This window comes from Neoarius graeffei, chromosome 3 (genome assembly GCF_027579695.1).
Source record: "Neoarius graeffei isolate fNeoGra1 chromosome 3, fNeoGra1.pri, whole genome shotgun sequence".
Classification (NCBI taxonomy): Eukaryota; Metazoa; Chordata; class Actinopteri; order Siluriformes; family Ariidae; genus Neoarius; species Neoarius graeffei.
This window is the reverse complement of record NC_083571.1, coordinates 63,750,703-63,777,361: the sequence shown is the minus strand read 5'-3', so window position 1 is coordinate 63,777,361 and position 26,659 is coordinate 63,750,703. Positions and strand designations below refer to the sequence as shown.

The 26,659-nt window shown below is 42.0% G+C and overlaps 1 protein-coding gene and 1 long non-coding RNA gene across 3 annotated transcripts in view; one reads left to right on the top strand and one right to left on the bottom strand.

Moving 5' to 3' along the window:
- Positions 1-3,364: 3,364 nt before the first annotated feature.
- Positions 3,365-4,344, bottom strand: LOC132883456 (uncharacterized). Its single transcript, XR_009654328.1, has 3 exons — positions 4,217-4,344; positions 3,743-4,081; positions 3,365-3,485 (listed from the first exon to the last, which is right to left on the bottom strand). It is a non-coding gene; the product is annotated as an uncharacterized LOC132883456 (long non-coding RNA).
- fhip1aa (FHF complex subunit HOOK interacting protein 1Aa) overlaps positions 3,828-26,659 on the top strand; it is a 48,894-nt gene continuing 26,062 nt past the window's right edge. For both annotated transcript variants that reach the window (XM_060917123.1, XM_060917121.1), the window contains exons 1-2: positions 3,828-4,022; positions 23,622-23,747. The gene's annotated coding sequence lies outside the window, so the exon portion shown is untranslated. The remainder of the gene's footprint in view (positions 4,023-23,621; positions 23,748-26,659) is intronic.

Below are 26,659 nucleotides of genomic sequence, written 5' to 3'. Positions count from 1 at the left end.
CATCCATCTTCTACCGCTTATCCGAATCCGGGTCGTGGGGATAGCAGCCTAAGCAGAGCAGCCCAGACTTCCCTCTCCCTGGCCACCTCCACCAGCTCTTCCGAGGGAATACTGAGGCGTTCCCAGGCCAGCCGAGAGATGTAATCTCTCCAGCGTGTCCTGGGTCTGCCCTGGGGTCTCCTCCCGGTGGGGCATGCCCAGAAAACCTCCCTTGGGAGGCGTCCAGGGGGTATCCTAACAAGGTGCCCAAACCACCTCAACTGACTCCTTCCGATGTGGAGGAGTAGCGGTTCTACTCCGAGTCTCTCCTGAATGACCAAGCTTCTCACCCTGTCTCTAAGGGAGAGCCCAGCCACCCTGCGGAGAAAACTCATTTCTACCGCTTGTATCCGTGATCTCATTCTTTCGGTCACTACCCATAGCTCGTGACCATAGGTGAGAGTGGGAACATAGATGGACCAGTAAATTGAGAGCTTTGCCTTTTGGCTCAGCTCTCTCTTTACCACAACAGACCGGTTTAGCATCTGCATCACTGCTGACGCTGCCCCGATCCGTCTGTCCAACTCCCGTTCCCCCTTACTCTCACTCGTGAACAAAACCCTGAGATACTTAAACTCCTCCACTTTAGGTAGCAACTCCCCTCTGACCTGGAGTAGGTACGCCACCCGTTTCTGGCTGAGCGCCATGACCATGGACTTGGAGGTGCTGATCCTCATCCCAGCCGCTTCGCACTTGGCTGCAAACCGTCCCAGCACATGCTGTAAGTCACAGATTGATGAAGCCAACAGGACCACATCATCCGCAAAAAGCAGAGACGTGATCCTGATGCCACCAACCACACACCCTCCGCCCCTTGACTGCGCCTAGAAATTCTGTCCATAAAAATTATGAACAGAACTGATGACAAAGGACAGCCTTGGCGGAGTCCAAAATGCACTGGGAACGAGTCTGACTTACTGCCGGCAATGCGAACCAAACTCCTGCTCCGGTCATACAGGGACCGAATGGCCTGCAGTAGTGGGCCCTGAACGCCATACTCCCGAAGCACCCCCCCACAGGGCACCACGAGGGACACGGTTGTAAGCCTTCTCCAGGTCCACAAAACACATGTAGACCGATTGGGCAAACTCCCATGCACCCTCCAGTACCCTTGCAACGGTAAAGAGCTAGTCCAGTGTTCCACGACCAGGACGAAAACTGCATTGTTCCTCCTGAATCCGAGGTTTGACTATTGACCGGACTCTCCTCTCCAGCAACCCAGCACAAGCTTTCCCAGGGAGGCTGAGAAGCGTGATCCCCCTATAGTTGGAACACACTCACCGGTCCCCCTTTTTAAAAAGGGGGACCACCACCCCAGTCTGCCATCCAGAGGCACTGTCCCCAACCTCCATGCAATGTTGGAGAGGCTATGTAAAATAATATGCATTTAATGATATTATTTTGCTAATGTGGAATTTTTTTGTAATTTAAAATAATAATAAAGAAATAAAATAAAAGAAAGAAGAAGGCACAACTTTATTCATCACACGCTTCCTCTCTACATTTAACCCATCTGAAGCAGTGAACACACACATGCACAATGAGCACACACACATACCCAGAGCAGTGGGCAGCCATGCTAACAGCGCCCAGGGAGCAGTTGGGAGTTAGGTGCCTCGCTCAAGGGCACCTCAGCCCAAGGCCGTCCCATATTATCCTAACCTGCATGTCTTTTGGACTGTGGGGGAAACCGGAGCACCCGGAGGAAACCCACACAGACACGGGGAGAACATGCAAACTCCACACAGAAAGGCCCTCACTGGCCGCTGGGCTCGAACCCAGAACCTTCTTGCTGTGAGGCTGCACTACACCACCGTGCAGCCCTAAAAAATTAATTTTTCAGTTTATTATATAATTTATTTTAGGTTTATTCATAAAACACCATTTAGTTTGTTACTATAAGGATGTTATTGATTCTATTTATATATCATATATTAACAAACAAACAAATACATTGAATAAATGTATTAAAAGCCAAGGTAATGAATATCTTTTGGGTTTTTTTTCATTGTTTCTTACTTATTGTAATCACTTCAGCTATTTATATATCACATATCAGCAAATAAAACAAGAAGTAACTAAATGTTTGAGTGTTAGTGTTTCAACAGCATATTACACTAGGTATGGCTGTCACTTGTTCAGTTGGCACTAGAACTTTCTTGTCCTAAAGTTCAGTACTTCATGTACCTGGCTTCTGCAGTCGTTGTACGTCGCTCTGGATAAGAGCGTCTGCTAAATGCCACGTGATGTAATGTAAATAAATAAATTAAGGAAATGTAAACAAATTTATTAAAGGATAAGGAAAAGTACATCTCTTATGTTTGTTCATTGTTTCTTTGTTAATTATTTATTCTATTTATATGTCATATTACAAATTTATTCGAGGGTGTGGTCAGGTAAATCTTTTCAGTTTCATTATTGAAGCCTATTAGTGTTTTTCATCAGTCGTTCTATTTATCACAAACAAACAAATGTACTAAAGAGCAAAGTAAGACATATCTTTTAGGTTTCTTCATTGTTTCTTTATTACTTATGTCATATATCAACAAACAAACAAAAAATAAACAAATACAGAAAGAAAAAGAAAGAAAGAAAGAAAGAAAGAAATGAATGAATTAATAAAATGTAAACAAATTTATTAAAGGATAAGGAAAAAAGTACATCTATTATGTTTATTCATTGTTTCTTTGTCAGTTATTTATTCTATTTATAAGTCATATCGCAAACAAATAAATAAACAACAATAATGTCAACAAATGTATTCGAGGGTGTGGTCAGGTAAATCTTTTTGGTTTCTTTACTGAAGTCTATTAGTGTTTTTAATCAGTCGTTCTATTTATCACAAACAAACAAACAAATGTACTAAAGAGCAAAGTAAGACATATCTTTTAGGTTTCTTCATTGTTTCTTTATTACTTAATGAATGCATTTATGTCATATATCAACAAACAAACAAAAAATAAACAAATACAGAAAGAAAGAAATGAATGGATAAAATGTAAACAAATTTATTAAAGGATAAGGAAAAAGTACATCTCTTATGTTTATTCATTGTTTCTTTGTCAATTATTTATTCTATTTATATGTCATATCGGGGCGGCACGGTGGTGTAGCGGTTAGCGCTGTCGCCTCACAGCAAGAAGGTCCGGGTTCAAGCCCCGTGGCCGGCAAGGGCCTTTCTGTGTGGAGTTTGCATGTTCTCCCCGTGTCCGCGTGGGTTTCCTCCGGGTGCTCCGGTTTCCCCCACAGTCCAAAGACATGCAGGTTAGGTTAACTGGTGACTCTAAATTGACCGTAGGTGTGAATGTGAGTGTGAATGGTTGTCTGTGTCTATGTGTCAGCCCTGTGATGACCTGGCGACTTGTCCAGGGTGTACCCCGCCTTTCACCCGTAGTCAGCTGGGATGGGCTCCAGCTTGCCTGCGACCCTGTAGAAGGATAAAGCGGCTAGAGATAATGAGATGAAATGAGAAAGAAATGTAAACGAATTCATTAAAGTGTAAGGTCATGTACATCTTTGTTTCTTCATGAAGTTTTTTGTTTTGTTAATATAGTTATTAGTAGTTGCTAATTAATAATTTATTAATTGATTGATGTATATATATATATATATATATATATCACAAATATCTTTGACTCTCTATTTCTCAAATGACCTTTAAATCATAATTCTGAACTGTTCTGTTCCTGGGGGCGTGGCTTACATGGCGACTGATTTCCATACGGGGGCGGGGCCTCGGCTGTGCGTTACCTTGCCAGCGCGTCCAATGAGCCGGAAGGAGTGGGCGGGGCTTCAGCTCACCAACAGGAGAGGGGTTTACTGCCCGCCCCGCAGGAGCAGGAGAGGGGTTTACTGCCCACCCCGCAGGAGCAGGAGAGGGGTTTACTGCCCGCCCCGCAGCAGCAGGAGAGGGGTTTATTGCCCCGCAGCACGTCGAGTGAAGCCAGGAGTGTGTTATTTGTGTGTTTATTACCTGAGCACAGGTGAGTCATGGAGCTGTTTGATCTGCTCGCGTCGTCGCTCTGAGGTTTTGTGTTTCTGGCTAAAAACAAACAACAAACCAAAAAGCTAAGCTGCATTCATCATGAAGCTCTTCGTTTCAGTGTTTAATTATTTTTATATAGTTTTAATTCAGAAATGTAAAATGTCGAAGTAGTTTTTGTTCCTTTCAGCTCACCTGAGCAGGTGTTCAGCTCTGATCTCATTTTCCTGACATTTTCCTTCAGTGCTCTGTCCTCACATTTCCACCAACAGGAAGAGGAACTTTCATTCTTTTTAAATTCTAAGATAAGAGTTCATTCTTCATCTCTCTCTCTCTCTCTCTGTCTGTGTTTGTATCAGTTTACTGCACCAGAAAATGTCTGATCTCATACCTGTCTAATCCGATAGACCCGAGACTCAGGAATAAAACACTCGGTGACATTCTGTTCTAGGAAAATAATCAACATGATTCGACATACAGGAAACTTTTTTTTTTTTTTTTTTTTAAGATATTTTTTTGGGCTTTTTGCACCTTTATTAGATAGGACAGTGTAGAGACAGGAAATGAGCGGGAGAGAGAGAGAAACGGGAAGGGATCGGGAAATGACCTCGGGCCGGAATCGAACCCAGGTCGCCCGCATTCATGGCATGGCGCCTTAACCACCTGAGCCACGACGCCCCCAGGAAACTTTTTTTCAATGGAATAAAAACACGTGTTCTATTCCCTTGCAGCAGTATGCAATATTGTTCCCATCTCACTTACCCTACGTGTATTACGTCACTCGACCCAATGGAGAATGAGTGTTAAATATGGTTTGCGATATTGCATGGTTGTCAAGACAACATGATGTCACACGCCAGAGCCAATGTGAATATTCAGTGTGATAGTTTGCTTTCGCACATGCGCAGAAGTGTTTCTTTGTTTGGTGGCAGCACCCACAGAAAACGGGCAGCACGGTGGTGTAGTGGTTAGCGCTGTCGCCTCACAGCAAGAAGGTCTGGGTTCAAGCCCCATGGCCGGCGAGGGCCTTTCTGTGCGGAGTTTGCATGTTCTCCCCGTGTCCGCGTGGGTTTCCTCCGGGTGCTCCGGTTTCCCCCACAGTCCAAAGACATGCAGGTTAGGTTAACTGGTGACTCTAAATTGAGCGTAGGTGTGAATGTGAGTGTGAATGGTTGTATGTGTCAGCCCTGTGATGACCTGGCGACTTGTCCAGGGTGTACCCCGCCTTTCGCCCGTAGTCAGCTGGGATAGGCTCTGGCTTGCCTGCGACCCTGTAGGACAGAATAAAGCGGCTAGAGATAATGAAATGAGATGAGACCCACAGTAAACTATCGCACTGAGTTGAAAATCCCATAAGGTACATGTTACACACACAACTTTTGCGTGAGTGAGTGACTGTGACAATTGATAAACAAACGTGGCCGCCAGGTTTGTTCCGTCGAATGTGTATGTATAATAATAATAATACTGGTTGGCTATTTTTGTGGTATATCAGATATATTCTGTTCAGCTACTCGTCTTTGACTCATTCAATATCATGCTAGCTGAATGGACTATACAGTGGTGCTTGAAAGTTTGTGAACCCTTTAGAATTTACTATATTTCTGCATAAATATGACCTAAAACATCATTAGATTTTCACAAAAGTCCTAAAAGTAGATAAAGAGAACCCAGTTAAACAAATGAGACAAAAAATATTATACTTGGTCATTTATTATTTGAGGAAAATGATCCAATATTACATATCTGTGAGTGGCAAAAGTATGTGAACCTTCGCTTTCAGTATCTGGTGTGACCCCCTTGTGCAGCAATAACTGCAACTAAACATTTCCGGTAACTGTTGATCAGTCCTGCACACTGGCTTGGAGGAATTTTAGCCCATTCCTCCGTACAGAACAGCTTCAACTCTGGGATGTTGGTGGGTTTCCTCACATGAACTGCTCGCTTCAGGTCCTTTCACAGTATTTCGATTGGATTAAGGTCAGGACTTTGATTTGGACATTCCAAAACATCAACTTTATTCTTCTTTAACCATTCTTTGGTAGAAAGACTTGTGTGCTTAGGGTCGTTGTCTTGCTGCATGACCCAACTTCTCTTGAGATTCAATTCATGGACAGATGTCCTGACATTTTCCTTTAGAATTTGCTGGTATAATTCAGAATTAATTGTTCCATCAATGATGGCAAGCCGTCCTGGCCCAGATGCAGCAAAACAGGCCCAAACCATGATAGTAAAATTTCTCATTTAAACCAAAAAGTTCTGTTTTGGTCTCATCCGTCCACAAAACATTTTTCCAATAGCCTTCTGGCTTGTCCATGTGATCTTTAGCAAACTGCAGACGAGCAGCAATGTTCTATTTGGAGAGCAGTGGCTTTCTCCTTGCAACCCTGCCATGCACACCATTGTTGTTCAGTGTTCTCCTGATGGTGGACTCATGAACATTAACATTAGCCAATGTGAGAGAGGCCTTCAGTTGCTTAGAAGTTACCCTGGGATCCTTTGTGACCTCGCTGACTATTACACGCCTTGCTCTTGAAGTGATCTTTGTTGGTCAACCACTCCTGGGGAGGGTAACAATGGTCTTGAATTTCCTCCATTTGTATTCAATCTGTCTGACTGTGGATTGGTGGAGTCCAAACTCTTTAGAGATGGTTTTGTAACCTTTTCCAGCCTGATGAGCATCAACAACGCTTTTTCTGAGGTCCTCAGAAATTTCCTTTGTTTGTGCCATGATGCACTTCCACAAACATGTGTTGTGAAGATCAGACTTTGATAGATCCCTGTTCTTTAAATAAAACAGGGTGCCCACTCGCACCTGATTGTCATCCCACTGATTGAAAACACCTGACTCTAATTTCAACTTCAAATTAACTGCTAATCCTAGAGGTTCACATACTTTTGCCACTCACAGATCTGTAATATTGGATTATTTTCCTCAGTAAATAAATGAGCAAGTATAATATTTTAGTCTCATTTGTTTAACTGGGTTCTCTTTATCTACATTTAGGACTTGTGTGAAAATCTGATGATGTTTCAGGTCATATTTATACAGAAATATAGAAGATTCTAAAGGGTTCACAAACTTTCAAGCATCACTGTATCTCATATACCACGAAAAAAGCCAGCCAATATTATTTAATGATAATCATCATCATTATTCAATAACAGTTTGTTGTGAAGTGTTTTATTCCTCTTACACTACAGCAACACTAGCAGGTTTTTTTTTATTATTTAAAAAAAAGTTTTTACACTTAAAATCTACAGTATTTGCAGCTACAGTTAAAGTCCTGTATTGTTTGTGAGAAGTTTGTTCCTGCTATCACTTACTTAGTGTTTTTTTTAATTTTTATTTATTTACTCCCTCACTTAGAATTATTTGCTGAATTCTGAAAAATTTGTTCACAAAGTGAAAGCAAATGTGTGTGTGTGGTCCCCCCCCCCCCCCCCCCCTTTGTTTTTCCCACTTGTGTGTGGCGTTATAGTCTGATCACGGCTCGGAAGGTATCGCATCAATATTTTACACAGGTCATTTTTTATTTACTATTCTGCAGTGGGTGTGTTTTGAGGTTGCATAATTTACAACAAGGTATCGCTCTCTCTCTCTCTCTCTCAGTGCTGCATGAACCTCATTTCTCCACAAGCAGAACTCTTCTTGATCTCCAGATTGCACTCCATTGAAGTATTAACTAATGTTCTGTCTCATCAGCCTGCCTCTGATGCTCTTCTTTCTCATGATTGGACACTTTTTTTTTTTCTCTTCTTCCCCTGGCGATGAGCAGGGCTTGAAGTGGGCCGGAACGCACCGGAACTGCGTTCCTGCACTTCTTTATTTTCACCATGCATTCCTGCACTTATAGCGTGCAGCGCATTTTTATAACGACGAGGGCAAAAAGGGTATTAACGGTCAATGTAGTTTGGTCCCCTGTTGTATGGCGATTGTGAGGACCGATCATGCTAGCGTGGTTGAATAGATCAAAAAGAAAGCGAGATGACAGCCCAGACTCGCAAAAAGATGAGTGTGAGAACTCTGCAGCCTGCTCAAGTGCTGGGGGGGTAAGTGTTGGGGGTGAGTCTGAAGGTGCTTTACCTGAAGTAAATCCGAGGCCTGATGTCGCTAACTCGGCCAATGATGGTGATGATGAACCAGCAGGGATTACTTGCAGTGATAAACCAGACTGCTGGACAAATGATCAAGCAGATTACTTCAAAAAAGAATACCCGTGGTTGATTCTGAAGGGGGAAAGACTAGGCGGCCGTACATGTGGAAAAATATCCTCCATCTCATGTGTGACTGAGCAAGGGGTTAAATTATCAACCGAGTGGAGAGATTGCCTGATCAGCCCATCTGGCATGGATAAAGCTAAAAAGCAAAGATCAATCCGTAAAAAAATTAAAGAACACAGGGATTCCAAGGCCCATAAGAAAGCAGAGGAAATGTCCAAACTGGCAGACCGAGATGAAATAACAAAGCATGTTGCGACTATGCATAAATCCAAGACCGAGACCACTTGTCGTGTGTTTAGAACCGCGTACAAAATAGCAAAACACGGACACCCTCTATCTGACATGCGAGCTGATGTCACCCTACATAGGCCTACTTAGGCCTACATGATATGTGATTAGTGAACTTAGTTAAACTTAAAGGTGTTTATGTATGTGATTAGTAAACTTAAAGGTGTTAAACCTTCTTTTGCTTTTCTTTTAGTGCAATACGTGCACTAATTACTCATTTTTTTATTTTTGAAACTTAAAGGAACAGTCCACCGTATTTCCATAATGAAATATGTTCTTATCTGAATTGAGACGAGCTGCTCCGTACCTCTCCGAGCTTTGCGCGACCTCCCAGTCAGTCAGACGCAATCAGACGCGCTGTCACTCCTGTTAGCAATGTAGCTAGGCTCAGTATGGCCAACGGTATTTTTTGGGGCTGTAGTTAGATGCGACCAAACTCTTCCGCGTTTTTTCTGTTTACATAGGTTTATATGACCAGTGATATGAAACAAAGTTCAGTTACACAAATTGAAACGTAGCGATTTTCTATGATATGGAAAGTCGGCACTATAATGCCAGGCGTACTAACACCTTCTGCGCGCTTCGGCAGCGCATTGATACGGAGCTCAGATATCAATGCGCTGCCGAAGCGTGCAGAAGGTGTTAGTACGCCTGTCATTATAGTGCCGACTTTCCATATCATAGAAAATCGCTACGTTTCAATTTGTGTAACTGAACTTTGTTTCATATCACTGGTCATATAAACCTATGTAAACAGGAAAAACGCGGAAGAGTTTGGTCGCATCTAACTACAGCCCCAAAAAATACCATTGGCCATACTGAGCCTAGCTACATTGCTAACAGGAGTGACAGCGCGTCTGACTGCGTCTGACTGACTGGGAGGTCGCGCAAAGCTCGGACAGGTACGGAGCAGCTCGTCTCAATTCAGATAAGAGCATATTTCATTATGGAAGTACTGTGGACTGTTCCTTTAAAGTAATGTTGTGATGACTTTGTTTTTATTAGTTTAAACTTAAAATGATGCAATGTTTTTCTGTTGTTCTTAAGGTTATCAACCTAATCAAGCCCTAAACAACCCCTTCATCACCTTTGAACTTCAATAAAAAACAAAAAAGGGGAAAAACTGAGTGTTCCTTGTGTGACCAAAGCTCTTTTGAAGTTGGGGCACAAAACTGGGGAAAATCTTACACAACTTGACAATATAGTTGTGGTTCTTAGTTCTGATTTGTTTTTACTCCAGCTGTCTACAAACTAAGACACTTCGTTCAAAAATAATATCTCAGAGAGTCATTGTGAAAACACATCTGTTCAAACGACAAATACTGTAGCACAACAACAGATGAAAAGAGTAGAGCATTGTCCTTATGAGCCACGTTTTGCAAAATGCATGAAGTCAATACAAAAACTGTGAAGTTTTCAATTAAAAAAATTGAACTTGATTTGAACTTATTTGAATGACCGGGATGGCATTGTCAGAAAATCAGGGTTCCTGCACTTCTTTTTTTCCACTTCAAGCACTGGTGATGAGCTTCAGAATCTTGAAGCTCACTGTCTCTCTGCACCTCAGTCGAAGTGCTCGTACAGACCGTGCTCCAGTTTCTGACTTCCGTTTGCACTCTGAGACAATAAGCTTTTAAGTGCAAGGTATCATCTCATTTACAGGAATTTTTAAAAGTTGAGTCACAGTTTTGTTTGGGGAGGAAAAATGATCATCTCGCATGTTAGCCAGTGAAAGGTCTGTGATTGGTCTGTTGCACTGTCAGTCAAACAGCTTCCTCCTGTTGAAGCAGGTGGTTTTTGGACACTGTTGTTGAGGAAAAGTACCAGACTTTTGAGCAAAACCTCACGGTCCAGCGTGCGAGACTGTGTGCAAGTGGAGCAAAAGGTTTCTAATTTGTGAACATCGTTGGTCTTTTTCCAAATTTTAGATTGTCCTTTTCTTCTTCTTGTTTCCTGACATCGATCCAAACATGCAGTCTATCCATTTACCCATCTAATCAATAATCATGCGTCCATCCATCTGTCATTCTATCCATCCAATCCACTCCGTCTGTCCACCCAATCTAGTCCGTCCATCTGTCAGTCAGTCCAATCCAATCCAGTCCATCCTTCCATCCAATCCAGTCCTTCTGTCTGTCAGGCTGTCCATCTATCCATCCGTTATTCCATCCAATCAAGTCCATCAAATCCATGTATTTATCAGTCACTTCAATTCTCAACATTTTCTAACTGCCTTTGAAGAATTTGAAATATTTACCTTGCCTGGGACGGAGTCTGGTATTGTTTCGGTGGAGTTTCTTTGTTTTGTTTTTTTGTTAGCGACATTATGGGAAGACAGGTGGACTAATCTTCATGAAACTTTCAGGATCAATGGGCACTGGTCTCAAATAGAACCGCCAACATTTTCAGGGTCATCTGGTCAAGGTCACCAAAAAGGTCAATTTTTTTTTCACTATATCTTCCTTCATGTTCATCATATTTACTTCAAGCCAATTCTAGAATGTTCATCTTTCAATTCTGTTTCCATTGATATGCTACATGATGGGGTATCTCTCTTAGCAGCTGGGGGTCAAATGTCAGGGGGATCAAGGTCATTGCTAAAATTTGCATATTTTCCATTATAACTCGAAAACGGTTAGAGATGGAGAGATGTTTATCAACATATAGGAAGTCATATATGGGCTTTCGTTTTGCACCATGACCTTTGACCTTGTTACTTGTGAAAATTGGAGATTTTTGCAAGTATGTTGATTTGTCTATTTGTTTATTTGTTGGTGCTCTCACGTCATTTCTTGACCACTCTTCACCAAAATGCACAGGAGAACTCACTAGGGTGGTCACACAAAGACATCATCAGTTTTTGGTGAGCCAAGGTCACCAAGGTCAAATCTTGTAAAAACACCTAATCGGCCATAACTTCCGTTTCTTTGTGATTTTCGCAAGTATCGTCCTCTGCACAACTTTTCGTTTGTTTGTGTGTCTGTCTGTTAACAATCTCTCGTCTAGACGGTTGAACTGATTGACTTCAAATTTTCAGGGTAGGTGGGCAGTGGTCTGTAGATTACCTGATTAAATTTTGGAGGGGTAATTGGGTCAAGGTCACTGGAACGGTCAACTTTTCGGTCAAAATAACATTTTCCATTATAACTCAAAAGTGGTTGCCGATATAGGAATCATTGTATATAAAATCACTTCGTTTTGCTTTTACTTAAGTTATTGAACTTAATTTTATTTTATTTATTCTTTTTTCAGACGATTTTATCTTCTATTTTTAGACATGTTTACTACTTCTCTGATTCAGGAGCTTGGTAGCAAATTTGAATTGCCCTCCGAGGATTAATAAAGCGATTCTGATAGACACATGTTTACTATTATGAGCATATAGGAACTCCCATATGGCCTTTCATTTGGCGCCATGACCTTTGACCTTGAATGACTTTGAAATGTCAAACTCAAGGTCATGGATTTTCATAGGACTATAACCTGACAGCTGCTGATTGAGATGTTACCATTATCAACATATAGGTATAATAGAAATGCTGCTCGGCGAGGTTTGTTTTGCCTGGCAACACTTGATTTATAATGTATTTGTAAAAAAAAAATCTTGGCTCACTCCTTCCTTCCATCTATAATATTCACTTTCTTGCACATGCAGTTTGAAGTTTTGTGAAGTGTGTGTGTGTGTGAGAGAGAGAGAGGGAGGCGCACACAGCGGGATATGTTATATGACTAAGTTGTGTCTCGGGTTTCAAAAACAAATCTCAGTCACTGGGAATGTTCTCGTATAAATGTCAGGTATCATACCTTTATTCACCTACCACTGGCTTTAATCGCCACAGTGCATTATGAGTATTCTGTACCTCCTGGGCTCCATCATATCAACTTCAGGTTGTTGTTGTAAGGTCAAAGCAGATGCAGTTTGTTTCAACTTTTATATATTTTATAAATGTAAGCTATAGTTTTGGTAAAACATTTCTTCAGTGCCATGTAAAGGACATATTTATGAATACATTTCTTCTTACTATTTTACCTGACTGCAAAAACTACTATGACTGTTAGTCTTTAATATTTTGTACTGGAATAAAAACAATAACTCAGTTTGCTGCTTTTCTAATAAACTAGCACTTGTTGTCATAAAGCTTGATTTGGGACACAGCCAGTGAGGCATTTGGAAAGGGATAAAGGTGTAAAAATGGTTTCAAGTACAGTAATAAGAAATAAAAGTAATTAGTGTAATCCTGAATGTAGTGAGTAGGGCAGGGCGGTGTTCTGGGTGCACAATGTGTCTTCTGTTTCCTTTTGTGCATGCGCGCGCACACACACACACACACACACACACACACACACACACGTTTATCTCCGCCTCTGGGTAAAGCGAGCACCCATTTGACTGTTGTCAGAACATGTTTTCTACCTATCTACACGCTTCAAAACTCAGATATAATCATCATGAATGTTTCATTTCCCGTTCAGCTATCAAGTACAGCAGCATGTTGGTTTGGAACACAGCCCAAGATGTGATAAATGAGTTGTGTTAGAAAGGAACTCCTGTGTTTTCTCGCCTTTCCGTGATCTATGGCTTCGATTGCGTACTTCTCTACTGTTCCTAATTCATGTGCCAGTGGTAAACTCTTTAGTGCACTAGACTAGTACTGCGGTTTGGGATTTAGCCATTCATCATAAAGGACAGTTCAGTTGGTGTCGGTAATGCTTGCTAAATGCTAAGCTATCACCACTACATGGTGGATATGCTATCCATATGCTAGTACAGTTGTATGGATTGGGACACAGCCCTTGAATATAGGCGGAAATGTGTGCTCGTAGTAGTGCAAGTCGTCTATTATGTGTAATCCTTGTTCTGGTGATTTGGGACACAGCCACACAACTCCGCTAGCAGGTGAACAGTAGACACGAGTAGTATTTCGGCACACGTTTTAGTGCAGTAGTATGTTGGTTTGGGACACCACCATGGTTTTATCTTGCACAATGCAGGCAGTCCTGTGCACAATTACTATCGTGTGTGTGTGTGTGTGTGTGTGTGTGTGTTCTTTGATTGTTATCTCCAAGGTTATGGTTGCCATGTCAGTGATGTTGCATAAATCCCACCTATCAGGTGTCAGGTTCTGGTTTCCCTGTTATGTAAATAGAACTGAGTGAGTTTGCATATATATGTGTGTGTGTGTGGTGGCTGGTTTAGGCCCTGTCCACACGGCAACGGATTCAGGTGAATCTGATAAAATTGTTTATCGTTTCGGCCTGGCGTCCACACGGCACTGGCGTTTTGGGTGCCCCAAAACGAAATCTTTTGAGAACGGGTTCCAGAGTGGAAAAATCTGGCAACGGCACCATTGCGAAGTCGTCTGGATGAGTAGAACGGATTTGTTTACGATGACATCACAACCACATGACAATCCCGCCAGCAAAAATAGGGAAAAAAAAGGAGCGATCTCACCTCTTCAGATGTTGGTTTAAGTCTGACAATACATTCCTCAAAGGGCGTAGAAGAACAAAGTAATCCATCAACGTGTAGCATTCAATTTATTCCAGACCATTAAAGAATTCTGGAGGATCTCAGAATGTTGGCGTACCGGCTTCCATCTACCCCCGTTCATTCCTCTTTCCGCGTCTCCATTCAAAAAACGAGCACGTGATTTAAAGGGACTATAGCCATAGGACAGGGAGTGAGAAGGTGTGCGCGTGTGACAGTGACAGGGAAGAACCTAGGCTCATGCTCGCCCTGAATTTCTCTTAAAGTGAAGGCAGAAGAACGTTCAGCGCCTGGCCAGGCTTTCTATGTATTAATTTACATAGACGTTTTAATACGAAATATAAATAAGTGTCTTAGACAATAGATACTATTTTACGCTACTGACTAATAATCAAAACTTTATGTGGCTGATGCTACAGAAGAAGGGGTTTATGCGCATGCGTCTACTTCTTCTATTGTTCTGGTGTCTCCGATGGGACCGTCTTACAGCGCACATAGAGGTGTGGCATGTGTATTGCATTGTTTTGAGCAAGCATTGCGTTGCCATATGTACCTGATATTTTACTGATCCGTTGCCCATGTGGACGCTATATATATATATATATATATATTTTTAAAGATATTTTTTGGGGGCTTTTTTCACCTTTTATTGGATAGGACAGTGTAGAGACAGGACAGGAAATGAGTGGGAGAGAGAGACGGGGAGGGATCGGGAAATGACCTCGGGTCGGAATCAAACCCGGGTCCCCGGATTTATGGTATGGCGTCTTAGCCACCTGAGCCACGACGCCCCCACCTGGGATGGGAAGAAAGTTTTCTTCTTTTCTCTCTCTGATAGAAAACTCAAGTACAGGTGCAGGTTCTTGGCCGAGTTCTTTCTCAGAGACGTCACAATACCATGGTGTCTTTTTCTCTTTTCCGATAACCATCTGATAGTTTTAAAATGGAAAAACTCCTCATCTTTAAAAGGATTTTTTTAAAAACTGGAACACTACATCAAAATAATACACAGCTAAAAGCATCACTTCCATTACAAATACAGCATTATAAATCTAATAAAGTATGAAATATAATAATTCTTACAAAAAACCCAAGTCTGATATAAACATTTTTCCAGTTTCAAATCCAAGTCTAAACGTTTCCTTTTGTTCCATGATCAGAAAAAATTAATTCTTTTTTTTCTCTCCAATATTCAATCTACTAGGTTTTCATTTTTAACTTTTTACCCTGATTTTTAACTTTATCTTGAACTTATAACTTTTAAGTTTAAGATAACATTAAAGATGATCTTTGTCTAACTTTAATCTGAAATTTATTTCTAACTTTAAAATGATGTTTAACTTTATCTTGAACATCAGAATTGAGTTTATTGCCAAGTCCGTTCTCATTTTTAACTGTTTTTTTTTTTATTGCTAAGTCTGCTGATTTTTAACTGTTTCTTTAGGGTTTATTAACAAATAATGTTTAGAAGACTTGTGATGCAAAAAAAACTTAAAGCTTTGAGAGGCCTGTTTTTGAAGAATGTGGTGGTTTACATTTTTGCATTTTATTGACAGTACCAGTCAAAAGTTTGGACATGCCTTCTAATTCATTGGGGTTTTTTTTCTTTATTTTTATTAATTAAGTCACTTCATGTCTTAAAGTAATGATGAATGTTGTTTCTCTTTACTTAGTGGTTCTTGACATAATATGGATTACTACAATTGTCGAATAGCGCTATTTACTCTGATTTTTTTTTTAAATTATTCATTTTAAATTTCCCACATAATTCCATATGTTATTTCATAATTTTGATGTCTTTAGTATTGTTCTATAATGTAGAAAATACAGAAAAACCTATCAATGAGTAGAATAGGGGTGTACAAACTTTTGACTGGTATGGCCTGTTGTGTTTTCTAGTAAAGTGTTTCCATGGACCATTAGTGAAAAAGCTTCTAGTAAAATTGATGATCATTAATAATCAGAAGCAGCAATTTGAGAGAAAATTTGAACCTGAGAAACATTTCCATGGCAGTGAGAGATGATGTACCGAGCAGCACGGTGGTGTAGTGGTTAGCGCTGTCGCCTCACAGCAAGAAGGTCCGGGTTCGAGTCCCGTGGCCGGCGAGGGCCTTTCTGTGCGGAGTTTGCATGTTCTCCCCGTGTCCGCGTGGGTTTCCTCCGGGTGCTCCGGTTTCCCCCACAGTCCAAAGACATGCAGGTTAGGTTAACTGGTGACTCTAAATTGACCGTAGGGGTGTGTGTGTGTGTGTGTGTGCGTGCGTGTGTGAGAGAGAGAGAGAGAGGTTGTTTCCCAAACCTGGAAATGGGAAAGTTGTGGCAGGAAGGGCATCCGGCATAAAACTATGCACTGATTAACATGACTTCACACATATAAATGGGACAACCTGGAAGTTTGTAGGAGACAATGTGTGATAAATGTCAGATAAAGATTCTCAGAGACGTTTCTATGATAAACAGTATACAGGTTTACAAATAAAATGTGAGCGATACAGCAGTGTTCAAATGCGTTTTTTTTTTTAAAGTGGTGTCATTTCTTATTTTATGAGTACATTTTTCTTTGGTAATGTTAACAAAGTGATTTTACACAGACAGACAGACACAGAGAGAGAGAGAGAGAGAGAAAATGCGGTTGTGCTGCAGTTCCTTGTGGAAATAACACACCCTGGAACAGTGTGAGGAGACGAACCCAGCCCTAAACCGGCTTGACTCTCTGACGAACAGGTTCTACACACACACAGTTTTTAATAATAATTAAAAATTAGAGGTTGACATTGCACACCCTGGATCAGTATTGGATGAAGGGCAGCACAAAATGGTAGATTGGATTTTGGCAAAAATAAAGCCACTCATGTTGGATCCTGTACCAGATATCGCATTAACACATTTATTCAGGCTGATTTTATTAGATATACATTGTACAGTTTATTGTATTTATTTCTATTTGTAAGATGAGCAATTTTTTTTTTGAAGGGGTGTGTGTTTGACTTTTATCTGTTGTCCTTTATGTCATGGTTTTAGATGCATTTCCTCTTGTGCTAAAGTTTAGAGTCTTAAAGCTTCTTAGTTTTTAAAGAAAAATATCAGAAGGATTTCGACATCAGTAAGGGATCAGTATCAGAAAATCAAAAGTGGTACTGTGCAATTTTAATAATAATAAATGGTCCATAGTCATGGAAATGAGAAATATTCATTATCAGCGAATTATAATCTTTTTATTTGGAATTAAGCCCCATATAAATTACAACGGGGCGGCATTGTGGTGTAGTGGTTAGCGCTGTCGCCTCACAGCAAGAAGGTCCGGGTTCGAGCCCTGTGGCCGGCGAGGGCCTTTCTGTGCGGAGTTTGCATGTTCTCCCCGTGTCCGCGTGGGTTTCCTCCGGGTGCTCTGGTTTCCCCCGCAGTCCAAAGACATGCAGGTTAGGTTAACTGGTGACTCTAAGCCCATGTTTACATTAGACCGTATCAGCGGATCATCAGATTAACGTTTTTAAAACGATTAGTGTGCACACAGCAACACCAATACACGATTTGCGTGCACACAGCAACACCAATACACGGATACGCTCAGCTCCGCAGGCATCCTGCGCTCCAAATCACTCCGCCCTGAACAGCGAGTGCCCTCTGGAGGGTGCGCACTCCGGCCCTGCGCAGCTCACAGAGCGCGCGAGCGGAGCACACGAGCAGTGATTCGGGACTGAGCCGCTGTGTGTGAGATCCCAGCGCAGATCACTTACCACTTGCAAGTGGAAGGATGGCAAGCCTAAAGACAATCATAACTACACAATGGGCAGTATTTGCATCAGTATTTGCAGTATTTTCATACTTTTATACTCTTTAATGAAAGGTGATACAAGGCGGAAGTCCGCGCCGTTTTTCAGCAGTCGCGTCACATGAACAACACCAGCGAATCAGGAAGGTGGATGTCACAGTGACGTTGTCCAATGACGACGCCAGCTAGAGCTCAGCACAGCGTATTCGTGTATCTCAATGTTTACACAGCACCGGAGCTGACACGATCTGGATTGAATACGTGGACCCTGGCGGATTCCCGTTTCTCGGCGTTTCCAGGCGGTTTAATGTAAACGGACAGTGCATCCGCAAAGAAAACGAGACAGATACGGTCTAATGTAAACTTGGCCTATATTGAGCGTAGGTGTGAATGTGAGTGTGAATGGTTGTCTGTGTCTATGTGTCAGCCCTGTGATGACCTGGCGACTTGTCCAGGGTGTACCCCGCCTTTCACCCGTAGTCAGCTGGGATAGGCTCCAGCTTGCCTGCGACCCTGTAGAACAGGATAAAGCGGCTAGAGATAATGAGATGAGATAAATTACAACATTGAAACACCTCTTCATTGAGACACTGCTTCTTTTTTTTTTCTTTTCATAAATCTGTCTTTTTGATGTGCATCATAACAGTGTCACCACATGGTCACTTGTTCAAGAGAAACTCTCATGGCAGATTCTACCATAACAGCGGCCAGTTAAGTCCCATCTCCTTAAATTGCTGAATTGATTATTTTGATCATTCTATTAAGTTTTTCTAGTAGCATTTGGGGTCTTGGACATTCACAGTAAATTTTAGGACAGTAGTCCTGGTAACTAATTAATAAAAGCCTGACATGACAGACATGCTAAATGACAATAGAAACACATCGGTTTCTATCATCAAAATCTGACAGACAAACTAATGTCTACCATCATATTCTGACCGACACTCTAGATGACAATAGCAACAAAACTGTTTCTTACATTATTAATCTGACAAATTTAGTAATAATATTAAATACCTCATCACTAGAACCAAATAATAAAATATTGAAATAAAAAAGATAAAATTTATTTTCAAAATTGAAATATCAACAATAATTGTCAGAACAGTGACGATAGACACGACTGTGTCACTTTCGCGGGGAAATAACACATTGAAACGGCCTGTCGGCTGAAAGGGTCGCAAGTGGCTCTGATTTATCTCAACTTATGATAGTTTTCCTCCAGAAAAATTTTAAATATGAATGCACAAATATATTCTCAATGTTTCTATCGTCAAAAATTTCTATAGTCGGGATAGCTGACTGAAAATCTTACCTCGATTTATTTGATGAAATCTCGCTGTCAGAACTCCAAGTCTTGCCCGGAAGTAAATGTCTGCTGTCACAAAAATCACGCGCAGGAGAATTTCCTCTTTGCGTCAGTCAACATGTGCGTGGTGAGGGCTTGAATTTTGCTATCGTCAGGTGCATTTGACTGACAGACTGACGATAGCATTTTTTAAAAATAACTGTGGGCTTCTCTCGTGAACGAAATAGTTTTTTCGCTGTTAATCTATTTCAACTCTATCTGTTGACACCCAAAAATGATAAAGCCTGCTTCCACACGATAACTACCAAAGATCCATAATGGCTGAGTCTGTCGTCAGGTCATCTGACAGAAATTCACTGACGATAGCATCAGGGATAATGAAAGTGATTTTTAAAATGGGAGTTATGTCTGTCAGATATGTCAAAGAAATAGAACTTTATTCTTTAAAAATCTTTTATTGATATACTCAGTGTATTTTTAAATGACGTGCTGTTTTAGAAGACCAAATACCATATTTTCAATCTTGAAAATATTACCTCACTGAAAAAAGGACAAGAAAAATTTCTTATTTTGTGGGCAAGTGGTTAATGGATCCAGTTACGGTAGAATCTGCCTCATGTCTCTTGACGTATTGTGTAAACTGCAGTAAAGTGTTTTTTGTCTAAATTTGTAGACGTTCATTTGGAGCCTAAACATTTACCCAAATTTTGTAGAAAATTGTTAAAAAGGTGAAGAGGTTGAGTGTGATATTACTGGGAGGGACAGAGAGTGATTATGCTCGTGTGTGTGTATGTATGTGAGGGAGAGTCCCACTGTGAATAAATCCAGGTTCACACCCTGAGATGAAGTGTGTCTGTCTCTGGAGAGACGCACTAAGAGATAAGAGGGCGATTTGATCCGACCTGCTCGCATTGTGTTGTGTTGAAATTATGAGAAATTCCCTGAACCTAAGTGACGTGATGCATCTCTTGCTGTCTGTCTCTGTACAGAGCAGAGGGTGGTGTGTGAAGCTGAACACACTCGTACTGTGTCTGACGATGATCATCTGGAGTATAAAGCGCAATCCAGACTGTTGTTTATTTTGTGCTTGTGGATTTTCCTCCTGTCTCAGTTTCTATTTCTGATAAGATCAAGGAAGAACCAACTGAGTGTAATTAACCCAAATTAAAGTCCACACACACACACACACACACACACACACACACACACACACACACACACACACACACACACACACACACAGAGTGCTATGGAGATTTGCCTTCCTACAGTCCCTGGATTTTGTTCCAATCTCAACCACTTCCTTGTTTTGGCAACAATTTACAACAGACCTGAATGTGAAGAAGAATCGTATTTTTTATTTTTTTTTCTTCTTCAGTAATTGGAATAAAGTCACAGATCTGTTTACAGTCAGGGACTCCTTTAACCATAACCACTTCACACAACTTACCAGTACACATTTATTTTACAAACAACTTATTTAAAAAAAAATTAGGGACTTGATTTAAGTATACAGTAATGTATAGGCTATTTATTATCGCCTGAGGTAGGGTTTTTTTTAGGGCCCGAGCCCTATGGGCGAAGGCCCTATTGTTCTTGTAAGAGTTCACTATTCTCTTCTTCTTCTTCTTCTTCTTCCGTCTTCTTCTTCTTTATTTTTCTCCGCTGTTGGGCCATTTTCGGGGCGCTTGCCATGGGCGAAAACGCACGAAATTTGGCACCAGTTCCGAGAATTGCCACCGCTACTCAGAACCAGAAGCCCAAACTTGGCCGGGGCTCAGGGCCTCTATAGCGCCCCCTAAGTCGTTGTGATTTTGGCGTCCCGCATTAAGGTGCCTGGGTGCCATGTAGTTTGTAGTAGTGGCATGCCATTTGGTACGCATATGTATCTCACTAAGCCGGACAAAAATGTAATGCCAATGCATTAGCCACGCCCAACAGGAAGTGAGGTAATTTCACTTTTGTGCGAAATGCATGGCCACGAAGACGGCGCAACTCCTCCTAGACCGTTCATCGGAATGTCACCAAAATTGATACACATCATCTACAGACATGGCTGACAAAAGTTACTAAATAGGTTTCACGTAGGATTAACCGTTCAGAAGTTATACGTCAATCAATTTTCGATGCAAAATTTTACATGCTTAACTATTCATAACAAATCTTCTGATTGCTCAAAACTGCTCATACCTCACAAGCAAATCACTCACTGGGCTTCTGACATGTTACCCAATTTCTGTGATATTTCGCCACTGGGGGCGCTATTTTTGGGCAAAAATTCCAATCTTTCCTCAAATTTGGTCAAACTTCACGGCCACCCTCTTACTACCTCCCATGTCATGTATACCACGTTTTGGAAATTTTCGTCCATGGGGGGCGCTGTTTTTGGCCGACGCAATTGCTCCAAAACGGGTTTTTGGTGAATAATTCCATAATGCTTTTCCTTCACACCACTACCTTGTGATAGTGCGTTGCTGTTGTAGACACTTATTTTTCCAACTCATCATCGCTCATGTACAGCATAGCGCCACCTACTGACATGGGAAAAACCAAAAAATTTATTCTTCAAAAATCTATATCTCATCTTCTATTTACTCAATTGTCATCAAACTTCATACGCAAACTCTTCATAGCTCACCTGACATACACGCCAAATTTTGTACACTTTCGCCACTGGGGGCGCTATTTTTGGGCAAAGAATCCAATCTTTCCTCAAATTTGGTCAAACTTCACGGCCACCCTCTTCCTACCTCCCATGTCATGTATACCACATTTTGGGAATTTTCGTCCATGGGGGGCGCTGTTTTTGGCCGACGCAATTGCTCCAAAACGGGTTTTTGGTAAATAATTCCATAATGCTTTTCCTTCACACCACTACCTTGTGAAAGTACGTTGCTGTTGTAGACACTTATTTTTCCAACTCATAATCGCTCATGTACAGCATAGCGCCACCTACTGACATGGGAAAAACCAAAAAATTTATTCTTCAAAAATCTATATCTCATCTTCTATTTACTCAATTGTCATCAAACTTCATACGCAAACTCTTCATAGCTCACCTGACATATACGCCAAACTTTGTGCACTTTCGCCCCTGGGGGTGCTGATTATGGCAAAAATGATATTGCAGCTTCTGATTTGTCAAACTTGGCAAGCAAACTCTTTACAAGACCCTTTTTGGGGCGCTTGCCATGGTCGACAACGCACGAAATTTGGCTCCTTTTTCTTAGACTGCCACCGCTACTGAGAACCAGAAGCCCAGATCCAGGCCGGCCTCAGGGCCTCTATAGCGCCCCCCCAGCACCGTTCAGTGCGACACCCTTTTGTTGCCATGTGTCCATTTCTGTGGTTTGTCGCCATTGTGGGAGTAATGTCTCTTGCCGAAGAAGCTGTGGAAGGTTTTTCGCGGGGATGCATGCCCCCGCCCCCCTTGGCCGCTGGCGCGAGGGCCCGTCGAGGCCGCTTGCGGCTTTAATTTTTTATTCCTGCTATAGAACCCAGTAATGATGTTTTTATTAACAATTTATCACTAAGGGTGGGCTGTACTTCCCACTGTTTGAGACTGGAAGACCACTGGGCTATGAATCGGAAACCCCACTTTGGTTCTCAGTGTGTAGGGGGTGGGGTTAGTGCATTGTGTGATAGCTAGTGTGGTGGGGGTGAGAGGGGTTAGTGTGTAGGGGTTATTGAGTGGTGTGTAGTGCACAGTGTGTGTGTGTGGGGGGTGTTTGGGTTAGTGTGTAGAGGTGGGGCTAGTGCATGCATAGGGTAGGTGTGTGTAGGCGCTAGTGTGGGAACTTGGGTTAGTGTGTATGGGCTGGGGTTGGGTTAGTGTGTCGGGGGTGGGGCTAGTATGTGGGTAGGAGGTGGGTTTAATGCGTAGGGGTTAGTGCGTGTGTAGAGGGTGGGGGTAGGGTGTGTGTGTGTGGGACTAGAGTGGGAATTTGGGTTAGTGCAGGTGTAAGGGGTGGGGTTAGTGCATGTGTCAGGTGTGGGGTTCATCTGAGTGGTGGTGGTGTTTAGGGATGGGGATAGTGTGTGTGTGGTGGGGTTAGTGTCTGGGATGGGGGATGAGTGCATGGGATAGAATGAGCTTGTGGGATCGGGTTACTGTAGGGGTGGAGTTAGTGTGTGGTTTGGTGTTTGTGCATGTGCCTTTAAAAATACCTTCATTCATTAGAAAAGCATCTTGCTCTTTTTCACTGTGTTGTGCTGATGACTGTTCCCCCCGCCTACACACACACACACACACACACACACACACACACAGCAAGCAGACTCCGACTCCTCCTCCTCCTTTCTTGCTTTTCCCTCGTGTCTACTCTCTCCTCTGTAAACATAGTGACTCTCTTACTCACACCTCGCTTCCATCCGGTCACTTCCTCCCAGGCCTCTTCACACACTCCCACATGTACTCTGTTCCTCACTCACACACACACTTTGTCACACACACTGTGATAGAAAAGCTGCTCTCTCCCGGTCATCTCTGACTCGAGCACTTTTTTTCTCATCCTTGCAGATTTATTCCTTCCGATCCATCAGAATCCGAAGCTCTGCCGCTTCCTCACACGATGCCGAGACCTGGAGTGTGAGCGGATTGGACGTTTTCTGACCAACAGGAACTCTCAGAAATGTTCACATGCAGGTAGGAAGGGACTTTCTTCCAATCTGTAGTGTGTTAGTCAGCATGTACGTAATCGCAGTTGTCATATTTTATATCACTGTGTTCACAAAAATATCAGGAACATTACAAAACAGTCACTCTGGGTTCAGACTGGGGAAGAGATCGTCTTTCCAAGTAGGGGATTATGGGAAATGTGCGCACACAAACTGATATGAATGAAAAGAGTCACTCTAAGATTAATACTAATAATATGAAGCTCTTGTAGTATATTTTGTAGAATTGTGAAGTATTCAATATATTTATTCACAGAAATAAGAATACATTTTCAAATAAATTAGTATACACAAGGGAGGTTATCTTTGGACTCTACTCATTTACATTCCAGTTCTTCTCACACAGACATGCTCAGTATCTATCGATAATATAACTTCCTCTTATGAAGTACTGATAAGATTTTCTCATGTTTATTAGATTAGAACTCGTATTCAAGCTTTGATTGCTCTTGCTAAAATGGCAAACCTCGCATATGGTGTTATATAAAGTCCTCCTACACGGGACATTGTGGGAACGAGCTCGGCCTTCGGAGGATCACTCGTGTTTTGTCGAGGTTTTTTTTTCTCCTTCCACAGACATTCCTGTCATAGCTTTAAGGAGGCCAAGTGGAGGAAGAAAGAGGCTTAAATTCGCTCACACACTCCTTATCGAGACTGTGATATTGTTTTGCTGCTTAGGGAGGGAACAAAATTCAAGTGGAAGCCTGTAAAGTAAAGGAGACGGCGTTATTAATGTGCGTAATGCAACATGAACCCAAATCCTGGAGGTCGGGACCTCGCTCTCTAATGAGGCTAAGCCTGGTCATGTGACCAGAAAATTTCCAGCATCTACTCTACATGTGTTTCTGAAGGTATTCTTATTGGGAAGGGAGGAATGTCGTTATGGCAACTGGCGAAATTGTACTGTTGCTGCACAATGCTTTTGCAAGCATACTGCTTGCTAAATAGTGTGCACTACACGTCACACACCGTTCATGACAGTGGTATGCTGGTTTGGGACACAGCCCATGACTGAAGGTGCAAGTTTGTGTTGCAGTCTCTCTTCATTCTTCGACGTGTTTAACTGGTTCGAGTTTAATTTCACTCAAAGACGAGATGATGGTGAGTGTACCATGTTACTGTTTAATCCACAGGCTGTATTCTTCTAAAGGAAACTCGCTATCGAACATGCAGTCATGTCCATGAAAACTGTCAAAGCTGTATTTACTCATTTCACTTAAAAATGCGATACAAAACAGTAGGACAATGAATCAACCACGTATTTGTTTATTCGGGAAGTTATTATGCTAAATGAAGTTTGCATCACATTTCCGGAAAGCACATTTCTGGCTGGCGGCACGGTGGTGTAGTGGTTAGCGCTGTCGCCTCACAGCAAGAAGGTCCGGGTTCGAGCCCCGTGGCCGACGAGGGCCTTTCTGTGCGGAGTTTGCATGTTCTCCCCGTGTCCGCGTGGGTTTCCTCCGGGTGCTCCGGTTTCCCCCACAGTCCAAAGACATGCAGGTTAGGTTAACTGGTGACTCTAAATTGACCGTAGGTGTGAATGTGAGTGTGAATGGTTGTCTGTGTCTATGTGTCAGCCCTGTGATGACCTGGCGACTTGTCCAGGGTGTACCCCGCCTTTCGCCCGTAGTCAGCTGGGATAGGCTCCAGCTTGCCTGCGACCCTGTAGCACAGGATAAAGTGGCTAGAGATAATGAGATGAGACATGTCTGACTTTTAATCCATTTACAGAGATGAAAGTGTAGAAAAGAACACAACAGCATACGTTGCCTCCTGTTTTGTGTACGTGTGTCATGGTGCTCGAGTGGATTGATATGACGAGTCTAAAAATGATTTACAAACATGCCTGATATGAAGATCAACTCCAAATGCTGAAGTCGGTTTAATAATATGTGACTGGGAGTGGTTGAAAGGCACAATGTAAATTGAAAAATGCTTAATAAATATTTGTATATGTAAAATACAGGACCAGTCAAAAGTTTGGACACGCCTACTACTAATTCATAGGGCTTTCTGTATTTGGACAGGTTTCTACATTGTAGAACAATACTGAAGAACAAAACTATGAAATATGGAACAGGTATGGAATTACATAGTAAACAAAATGTGGTCGGCGGCACGGTGGTGTAGTGGTTAGCGGTGTCGCCTCACAGCAAGAAGGTCCGGGTTCGAGCCCCGTGGCCGGTGAGGGACTTTCTGTGTGGAGTTTGCATGTTCTCCCCGTGTCCGCATGGGTTTCCTCCGGGTGCTCCGGTTTCCCCCACAGTCCAAAGACATGCAGGTTAGGTTAACTGGTGACTCTAAATTGACCGTAGGTGTGAATGTGAGTGTGAATGGTTGTCTGTGTCTATGTGTCAGCCCTGTGATGACCTGGCGACTTGTCCAGGGTGTACCCCGCCTTTCGCCCGTAGTCAGCTGGGATAGGCTCCAGCTTGCCTGCGACCCTGTAGAACAGGATAAAGCGGCTACAGATAATGAGATGAGATGAGACAAAATGTGGTCATGGGTTGTTGTTGTTGTTGTTGTTGTTTTAATTCTTCAAAGTATCCACTGTGTAACTTGATGATGCTTCACACACTGCTGGCATTATCTTAACCAGCTTCATGAAGTAGTTACGTGGAATACTTTTCAATTAACAGATGTGTCTCATCAAAAGTTAATTAGTGGATAAGTTTCTTGCCGCCTTAATGCGTTTGCGATCAAACAGTAAATAATAAAAATACAGTAAACAGCCCTATTCCATCCACAACTGTAGCAATCCATATTATGTCAAGAATCACCTGACTGCGTAAAGAGAAACAACATCCATCATTACTTAAGATATGAAGCATCTTCTCATTTGCAAAAATAAAGAAAAAACATTGACTTAGAAGGTGTGTC